We start from the raw sequence: 10,227 nt of genomic DNA, 5'->3' as shown, positions 1-10,227 counted from the left end.
GTGTAAGTTCCCTTGCTTGTTAACGCTGCCACCTGCCTGCCTCTTTCTTCTGTCTCTTTTACCCTCCGTGCACAGTGGCCAGTTTGTGAACCAACACTATTTAGTCTTTTGCTCATTTTTTCCAATTGGGTTGTTTATCTTTTTATTAGTGATTTGTAGGAGTTCTTTCATGTATCTTCTGGATACGAATCCTGTCAGATATATGTGTTATGAATTTTTTCTTCCAGTCTGTGGCTTGCTTTTTCTTTCTTTTAATGGTGACTTTTGAATAGGAGAAGTTATTGATTTTGGTGATATCCAGTTTATCAATTATTTTATTTTATGTTTTGTGTTTTCTTTGTCCTTTTTTTTTTTTTTTGAGGAAGATTAGCCCTGAGCTAACATCTGTTGCCAATCCTCCTCCTTTTGCTGAGGAAGATTGGCCCTGAGCTAACATCCGTGCCCATCTTCCTCTACTTTATATGTGGGATACTTACCACAGCATGGCTTGCCAAGCAGTACCATGTCTGCACCCGGGATCCAAACTGGTGAACCCCGGGCCACCAAAGTGGAACGTGCAAACTTAACTGCTGCACCACTGGGCCGGCCTGTTTTCTGTGTCCTTGTAAGAAATCTTTGCCTGCCCAAAGCTTGCCAAGATATTCTCTTCTTCTTTTTGTTTTTCCTGAGGAAGATTCACCCTGATCTAATATCTGTGCCAGTCTTCCTCTGTTTTGTATGTGGCTTGGTGCCACAGCATGGCTGCTACCAGTGGTGTAGGTCCACACCTGGGAACTGAACCGGGGCCGCTCAAGTTGAGTGTGTGGAACTTAACCACTAAGCCGTGAGGCTGGCCCCTCTTATTTCTTTTGAAGGTTTATGGTTATAACTCTTTCATTTTGTTCTATAATCAACCTGTTTTATCTGAAAATCTCTTTATTTTGACTTCATTCTTTAAGGATATTTTCTCTGGATACCGAATTCTGGGTTGGCAGGTTTTTCTTGTTTCTTTTTTTTGTTTGTTTAGCACTTTGAAGATGTTGTCTGCCTGTCTTCTGATCTCTATAGTTTCTGATGAGAAGGGAGTGGTATTCAAATTATTGTTCCACTTTTTTTCTGGCTGCTTTCAAGATTTTCTCTGTATTCTTGGTTTCACCATTTTGACCCTGATATGTGTGGGGATGTTTTCTGTTTCGTTTTGTTTTGTTGTATTTATTCTACTTGTGCTTTGCTGAACTTCTTCAATATTGAATTTGTCTCTTTTACCAAGTTTGGGAAAGTTTCAACCATTATTTCTTCCAGTATTTATTTTGACCCTTTCTCTTTCTCCTTGCCTCTGACACTTCAATCACACATATGCTCGTCATTTTTCAAGTGTTTCACAGGCCCTGAGGCCCCACACGTGTGCCTCAGAGAGGGCGTCTGGTGATTCTCCTGCCCTGTGTCTGGTTTTCTCGTATATGTTTAGTAAAGGCCCATGGAGTGGAGCTGGCCGTAGGTGTGGACTCTTTGTGTCTGGGAGCCGTTTGGGATTCTAGTCCATCATGCTCACCTTTGTTTAATCTCTAGAAATTCGTTACAAGCTAATGCTTTTCTTACCCGTCTGTGACAGCCTCCCCTGCCTCCCCCTGCTGTACCGAGGTTAGAGGCAACCACGCTTGTCTGCTTTTGGATTTTATTTCATTAGTTTCATTGCCTCCTCAGCTCTCTGATGTCCTAGCAAAGACTGCGATTTTGTGGTTGGCCACCTTTCCCTTGTTGTCAGGGTGGGAGCGGCATTCTCTTGCAACTTTCTGCATCCTAAGTGGAAGCGGAAGTATCCGACTGGTTTTGACATGCTGTATTTTAACTAAAAAATTTTTTTCCATTCTAAACACTTTCTAATTTCTGTGATTAGTTTTTCTCTGACTTCTGTGTATTTCTGGTATTTTTAAATTTACAAATATACAGATTTTTAAAGTTATTATTTTTATTATTGATTCCTAACTTAACTACATTTTGATGAGGTTAAGGCAGGTCTGCTTTGGAGTGTTTAGTATTTGCTATGATTTGCCTCGTACCTTTGGTCGGTTTTCATAATTGCCACATGTGAATGAAAAGAGTATGTCTTCTTTAGCTATGGGTTCATTAGGTCAAACTGTTGTTCAAATGTTCTTTCCAAATCTTCATTAATTTTTGTCCTCTTCATTGTAAATTGCCGAGAAAGGCATATTAAACTCTCCTACCCTTTATAATTCTATTTTTTTAAAGATTTTTATTTTTCCTTTTTCTCCCCAAAACCCCCCAGTATGTAGTTGTATATTTTAGTTGTGGGTCCTTCTAGTTGTGGCATGTGAGAAGCCGCCTCAGCATGGCTTGATGAGTGGTGCCATGTCCATGCCCAGGATCTGAACCTGCAAAACCCTGGGCCACCGAAGTGGAGTGCACAAACTTAACCACTCGGCCCTGGGGCTGGCCCTGTAATTCTTTAATTTTGCTTTATATATCGTAAGCCACATAATTAGGTGTGTACAAGTTTCAAATTGCACCTCTCACTGCAGCATGGCGACCCACTTTAATGTCACATGGTGGTTTTGTCTTCAAGGCTTTTCAACCTCAGTTTACACTCCTCACTCTGGTTTCCTCTTTGTCTCTGGCATGTAGGAATTCCCCTGTTTTTCTGTTGAACTCTGTCATAGATTAAGCTCTCCCCTCCCATTTTGTCTAGGATGTCAGAGTGTGTGTGTGTGTGTGTGTGCATGTGTGTGCGTGTGTGTGCGTGTGTGTGTGTGGTTGCAGCTGCTGGGCTTGCTGCATGAAGTCTGTTTACCCTCTGGCCCCACCCTCCATCAGGGTCTCTCCAGCCTCTCCTTTCATCATGACCTTTAACCTTCCTCTCCCTTTGCTAACTGCTTTGTTTTCATGTCCCCATTCACATTCCCCAGCAAGGGACCCTGATTGGCCTGGCTTATCATTTTGCTCCAGATCCCACCATCAGAGACCTGGCCGGCCCGGGAGTTAGCTGGCCCTTGGGACATGTGCCCATTCCCAATTCGATTGGGTCTGTATGCTGAGTGGTTCCACGTACAGAGGGCTGTGGAATGGCAAACTGGCCAATTTGGTCCTTCTGTCTGTGGGCTGTTGGTGAACTGGTCCTCGTTGGTCGTCACCTTCAGCTTCTGTAGCAAGGAGTGTCTGTCCAGAAGCTGCTACTGCATCAAAGTGTAGTGTGGTGACTCAGTGCATTTGCAGAGCCCCGTCTGGAAGCCAGGGCCTTTTGCTAGGCTCTGAGGAAGCCTTGAGATTCACGTCTAGGGAGCACTGATCAGTGCCCTGGCCTCTCAGGCCAGCTCAGTGTTCATTATCAGGCCTTCTCCCCATCGCTCCTGGCTCCTACCCCAAAGTTCCTTTATCAGAGTTGGAACCTGTTAGGTCATGTTGGAAAACTGTTCTGTAGTGTGCTGCTAGGCAAAGTCTATAAAGCAGAGCATGGGAAACGGGCTCTTATGATTTTTTGTGTAAGAGAAGTCTTGTCTGTCTGGGACCAGCGAGGTCTTTAGTCTTATTTCATAGCTATGCTGATCTTAAGAACTGGTCCAAGTGTGGGAAACTTTCCCCATTAGAAATACTAGGATCTATTATTTATTTCAACTCTAAGAACGTCTGGGAGCAAGTCTTGGATGTGCATCTCATTTATGCATTCGTCAGCATCCTTGGTGAGTGACAGGAGGTTCACTAACGTCACAGAGCAATGGGTTGTCAGAACTGGAACGAGTCTCAGGAATCTCCTCCAACCTTCTCACTTTACCATGACATAACTGAGCTCCAGAGAGGGGACGGGGCCAGCCCGCTGTCCCCCATCAGCTGGTGGCAGAGATAGGACAAGGACCTGGTCCCTCGACCCTCCCAGCCCGTGGCCGCCTTGCTCGTGTCTCACACTGCTCAAAGGCAGAGCGCTAAATCATGCTTGAGGTTTGAATATTGTTTTGTCAGAGTTGATTTAGGATCTGCAGTGAAGGAATGTCTAGAAATCAAAGCGTCGGAAGACCTGTGGTCCCTTGATGTGCAACTGTCGACAGGGGGAAATGACTTGAGTAGGGGTGGGATCTGAGCACAGGGCCTTCGGGCTGCGTGGGGAATTATAAATGCTGCCCGAAGCCTCGTGTTGTCTGCTCCGAGTGAGGGCAAAGGTACCCACACCTTGTTTTCAAAGTTAGGGGTTTTCCTTCCCCCTCATAGTCAGTCCATCTCCTGCCTTCTTCCCTTCTTCCACCGCTTCTTACATCCCATTAACCCCTCGTTTCTGTAATCTTTGTTTCTTTCTCTACTAACCTCTGACATAAAGTATTAATTTTTGGCATTTTTCCCCTTTCTTTGAAGTGCTCCTTCTGGCTACAAAAACTTCCAATTAAGTTTTTTAAATAAAAGATAGAAGTTAAAAGCAGCCGCTGCCTGGGGTTAGCAGGATGGAAACTTGTAGTTGCTCGAAGCTGCACTTCAAAAAGAGAAAACTCAATTTTCAAAGTGTAGAAGTTTATTCATAAAATACATTGTGTTCAAAAAGTGACTGTGGATACTGTCGGCTGTGGAGGAGTCAAACTGCAGGTCACCTGTTCTGTTGTATTTATTTACCGAATATTCGTTTTCTGTGTAATGTTTTTATTCTAGATAAAAGTCAGGGGAAATTTTTGAGCATCTGGATTCCTGTTTATTCTGTTCTCAGTAATGTTAACTTACTATGGAGATTCACATCTTTATTAACTAAAGAACTTACAAAGTGCTTACATATATTTCCTTTTGTGTGCCTTTTATTGGTATGTATTTATGCATACATACAAAAGATACATGAATGTATTTCAAACTTCTCTTTTTTTTTTAAAACAATTTCTCTGGTTCTTAAGTTCCACTTATCATAGATGCCCCAGAAAGTGTGGCTGAATTCTGAGAGAATCACAAGTGGTTTACTTTTACGAGAGCAGCCTCCTACAGGGGCAGGATTCCGGGGTGCGGGAGCGCTCCGATCGCCAGGAGGAACCGTCTGCCCGACTCTCTCTCCCTCTGGCTCCGGGCTATTGTAGCCAGAAGGTTCTAGCCACTTGTTTAACTCAGCATTCAGAGGCCCCAGCAAATCAAAAGTGTAAGCTTCCTAGAATAACTGGAGCTGACCAGCAACATGGACAAAAGAAGGGAAACTTCTGAAAAATCACTTAAAAATTTTTCTTCTTCTAAATTCAGGGAGGAGAAAAATAATCACCACTAAATGCATTATTTTTTAAAGTGCAGGCTGTTCCATGTTGGTAGATAATGAAAGCAATGTAAAGGCTCATGACCTGCGTTAAAAAGAAAGGAGCAAATAGAGAATACAAAGATGTGGCCCAGTGACAGTGAGTATTGTCCTATGACTCTACATATGTGTCTGTGTGTCAATCACCCTATGACTCTTTACATATGTGTCTGTGTGTCGATCACTCCATGACTCTTTACATATGTGTCTGTGTGTCAGTCATTCCATGACTTTTTGTATATGTGTCTGTGTGTGTGTGTCTATCGTTCCATGACTCTTTTCATGTGTCTGTGTGTGTCTATCATCCCATGACTCTTTACGTCCGTGTCTGTGTGTGGGTATCTCTGTACACACATACACACTGGAACATGATGCAAAACGTATTTCTTACCAAGGGTTGACCTGAAAGACGTCTGAGAAGCAGACTGGCTTAAAGGGTGTGGAGCTTCTCCTGTATGCCATGCCCTGCCCTCTGGGTAGGACTTCCCTGTTCACCACAGGAGCCCCACTTTTCACCTATGGTCTGCAGGGCCTACTGACATTGTGTCTTTTGAGGGACACTACCATCTTTTCCTCGTTTCCTTATCTGTGTGCTAACGTGACCATTCTTTTCTAGATCTGCCTCTGGAGCTCCAAGCCCATCCACCTTTCCCCATGTCCATATCCACCCTCTCTAGTCAAGCCGCTGTCATCTGTCATCTGGGAGACTGCCTCCTGTAGGGGTTGCGGACTGAGTGAGGAAAATGGCATGACCACAAGGTGGCGGTAGCGCACACAAGCTTTATTGGGCGGTGGTTTGACAGCTCCCACCTGAGGAAGCCGCTCTGGGTGCCAGTCGTCCAGAGGCCGGAGCCGGGGGTTGCTGTTCGGACGCAGAGGCGGGCAGGGAGACTTCCGGGGGAGGGCGGGTTCAGTGTCTAGGTGGTGTCCCTCAGCAGCACTGCGGGGAGCCTCTGGGTCAAGCGCTCTGAAGGCCAGTAGCGGCTTGAAGTCTGGTGACCATAAGGCTGTGTCTTACCCATGGCCTTCAGATGCTGGGTGTCGTTTTGTGGACTATGCAAGGCAGGGAGGCCCTAAATGGCTAAAAATCTGCTTCTTTGGGCTACTTTTAAACGATCGGATGTGTAAAAATTTGAGCTTGGTGCCAGGGGTCTTTTGAGCTGCTGGGTCTCAGCCTGCAGTGAGGAAATACACAGGCTGGGGGCCGCTGTGCAGAGGCCATCTTTGGCTCGTTTATCTTACCACCTCAGTCCATTCTCCACGCAGAAACCTGAGCCGTCTTTCAAAAAGGCAAATCAGGCCTTGTCCCTCCAGTGCTCTCTTCTTGTTTCCCTTTGCCTGTTTTATCGGTGCCCACCCCTTTCTTTAGCCTTTCGCAACCCGTTTGGTTCGCTTGTGTCTTGTATACGGTGTATAGTTGGGTCTTTCTCTGTGAGCCAAATTGGAAATCTTTTTCTTTTAATAAATTAGTTAATCCTCTCAATGGACTTAAGCCCATTCACATTAATTAATGGCATCAACTCTGTCATATTATTTTATAATTACTTGTGTATTGTATTTTCTGTATTTTTTCTTCTGCTTGATACTTTCTTTGTTTAAATTTATTTGGATATTTCGGAAGGTTGATATTTTTCTTCTAGTAATTACCTCTGTACTCGATATTTTTACAAAACCCAAAACATGTGATTAGGATATGTTTTCTTATTTAACCTTTTAGTGTCAGGTTTGCTATTTTAAAAAAAACTTGATTGACACATAGTTCACGTGTCATACAATTGACTCATTTAAAGTATGTAATTCGGTGGTTTTTAGTCTATTCACAGATATGTGCAACCATCACCACAATGAATTTTAAAACATTTTCATCATCACAAAAAGAAACCCTATGCTCTTTAGCTATCACCCCCTGCCTCTCCAGCGTCCTCCTCCAGCTGTGGACAACCCCTAATCTACTTTCTGTCTCTCTCTATTTTCCTGCTCCGGACATTTCATATGAATGGAATCATATAATATGCAGTCTTTGTGTCTGGCTTCTTTCACTTAGCATAATGTTTTCAAAGTTCATCCATGGTGTAGCATGAGTCAGTCCTTCGTTCCATTTTATGGCCAAATAATATTCCATTGTATGGATACACTGCATTTTATTTATCTATTTGTCAGTTGATGGAAATTTGGGTTGTTTCCACCTTTGGCTATTATGAATAATGCTGCTATAAGCATTCATGTACAAGTTTTATGTAATATGTGTTTGCATTTCTCTTGAGTGGATGCCTAGGAATTGCTAGGTTACGTGGTGGGTGGTCTACATTAACCATTTTGAGAAAATACCAAACTGTTTTTCAAGGTGGCTGCACCGTTTTACATTCCTACCCGCAGTATATGAAGGTTCTGATTTCAACCACATCTTCACAAATGCTTGTTATCATCTGTCTTTTTGACTATAGCCAGCGAGTGGGTGTCAAATGGTATCTCATTGTGGTTTTGATTTGCGCTTTCCTGATCACTAATGGTGAACATCTTTTCATGTGTTTATTGGTCATTTATGTATCTTTCCTGGGTAAATGACTATTCAAGTTCTTTGTCCATTTTAAATTGGGCTGTCTTCTTACTATTGATTTGTAAGAGTTCTTTATATATTTTGGGTACAAGTCCCTTATCAGATTTTCAAATACTTTCTTCCATTCCGTGGGTTGTCTATTCACTTTCCTGATAGTGTCCCTTGAAGCACAAAAGATTTTAATTTTTATGAAATCCAATTTATCTATTTTTCCCTTTTATTGCTTATACTTTTAGTGTCATATCTCAGTAGGCTTTGCCTAACCCCAAATCATAAAGATTTATGCTTATGTTTTCTTCCAAAAGTTTTATAGTTTTAGCTTTTACATTTAAGTCTCTGATTCATTTTGATTTAATTTTTGTGTATGGTGTAAGGAAGGGGTTCATTTTTATTCTTTTGTGTGTGCATATTTGGTTGTTTCAACACGATTTATTGAAAATACTGTTCTTTCCCTTTCTACTGTCTTGGCACCTTTGTCAAATATCAATTGACTATAAATATGGGGGTTTACTTCTGAGTTCTCAATTGTATTTCTGGATTTTCAATCGATCTATATGTCTATATGCCAATACCACACCGTCCTGAGTACTGTAGCTTTGTACCAAAGTTTGAAATGGGGATGTGTGAGTCCTCCAACTTTGTTCTTCTTTTTCAAGGTTGTTTGGAGTATTCTGGGACTTTCCATTTCCATGTGCCTTTTAGGATAGCTTGTCAATGCTGCAAAAGGAAAGCAGCTGGAGTTTTCATAGAGATTGCATTGAATCTGTAGAACAATTTGGGCGAATTTGCTCCCATCCTGCTGCAAAATGGGTTCCCCAGCAGCAGATCCGGAGACAAGGATTTATGTGCAAGTGAGATATTATTAAGGAACTGCTCCCAAGGGACACTAGTAAGGGATTGTGGGAAGCAGAACATGGAATAGCAGGAAGGCAAGCAAGAGTGCGTCTCAGGCCAGAGCCCCACAATGGATGGGCTTCAGCCTGGTCTGACAGGGGCATTCGTGCTTGTTTTTGTGTTTGCCTCAGAGTTGTGTGAACTTAGGTAAGGGAGTAGGGGGGCCTTCCTGCTCCTGCATCGGTCTTATTAAAGGCCCTGAGGTCGATGGAAGCTCCCAGGCACTCATCACTCTGCCAGTGAACCATGTGATTTTGGCAACCAAGGGCAGCCTTCTAAGCAAGAGGCACAGGTGCTGCCATGGGGATCAAAGGCACATTACAGCTGAAGGTGTGTGAAGAAGCAGTATAAGGGAGTCTGAGGGACCTGGGCATCCTCCTCCACAAGAGAGAATGCGGACTGAGAAGAAAGAGGCCCAAGAGGAGACACGAAGGAGAGGCCAGTGGGGGCAGAGGGAAAGCCCAGAGGGTACTTCAGGAGAGGTCTCCTGCCCTGCGTGGTGCCTAGTGTGGCATCCAGCGCTGATGCTGGGCCTTCTGACTTGGGGGACTGGGTGGGCGGGAGGACGGGGACTCAGGAGGGGTGCTGGTTTGGATTGGGATGTTGATGCATTGACTTCATTTTTATCTATTGGTTAAGAAAGACAAGGTATTTATACTCAATCCCTAAAATTTCTTAATTTGCAATGAAATAACCCCAAAAGAAAAATATCCCACAGCATCCAGAGATGCTCCTACTGTTTAAAAAAATAGATTAAGTTTCACTCTTCTCTGTGAGCTTTGTTTAAAATCACAGTAGCAAACCCATATGTCTTGATTCCTTATGATTTATCTTAGGTGACAGTCTGACTTAGTAAATGATTATAGGAGCCCTACTCTGTGTTAAGCATAGGCGATGAAGCATACTCCCCGTCCTTGAGGAGGTGGCAGGGTGGCAGGGAATTAGATGTGCTTGCAAAGCCCCATCACACAGAGAAAGAGTAGGGGAGCCACTCTACTGTGGCCTTTACAGACGGCTTCACAGAGGCCTTGGCTCTGAGCCTCAACTGAGGAGCAGGGGTTTGCTGATCCACAGGTGAGGGAGAGGCCATTGGGCAAGACAGTGGAGGCAGTGAGCAAGATGCTGAGTGTCAGTGGCAAGGGGGCAGGGTGAGATAAATCTAGGAAGGTATGCAAAGGCCAGGTGGAGAGGTTGGTGTATCTTTCAAGGAGCGGGATCTACAGAAGTGGCAGTACAATGAGGGCCCGCACGGCATCTCGTACCTCTTGTACTCAGTAGGCTCTCCCCAGTATTTGCTGATTAATTAGCCCTTATGTAAGTTCCTTATTCTGGCTCTTCTGATTGAAGCTTGATCCTCACATTGAGCAGAAGGAATATGGGGGAGGAACCAGGCATCATGCCTAGTGCCTGAAAACAGCGTATTTGTGGGATGTGTTCAGTTGTTATTGCCCTAATTATTTATTCTCAAAAGTTACCTTTTGTGCTTTAAAATATATTAAATGAAAACCTTTCTTATTTTATAATTGATATTTTA

This window comes from Equus asinus, chromosome 26 (genome assembly GCF_041296235.1).
Source record: "Equus asinus isolate D_3611 breed Donkey chromosome 26, EquAss-T2T_v2, whole genome shotgun sequence".
NCBI lineage: Eukaryota > Metazoa > Chordata > Mammalia > Perissodactyla > Equidae > Equus > Equus asinus.
Note: the sequence above shows the minus strand (reverse complement) of the source record.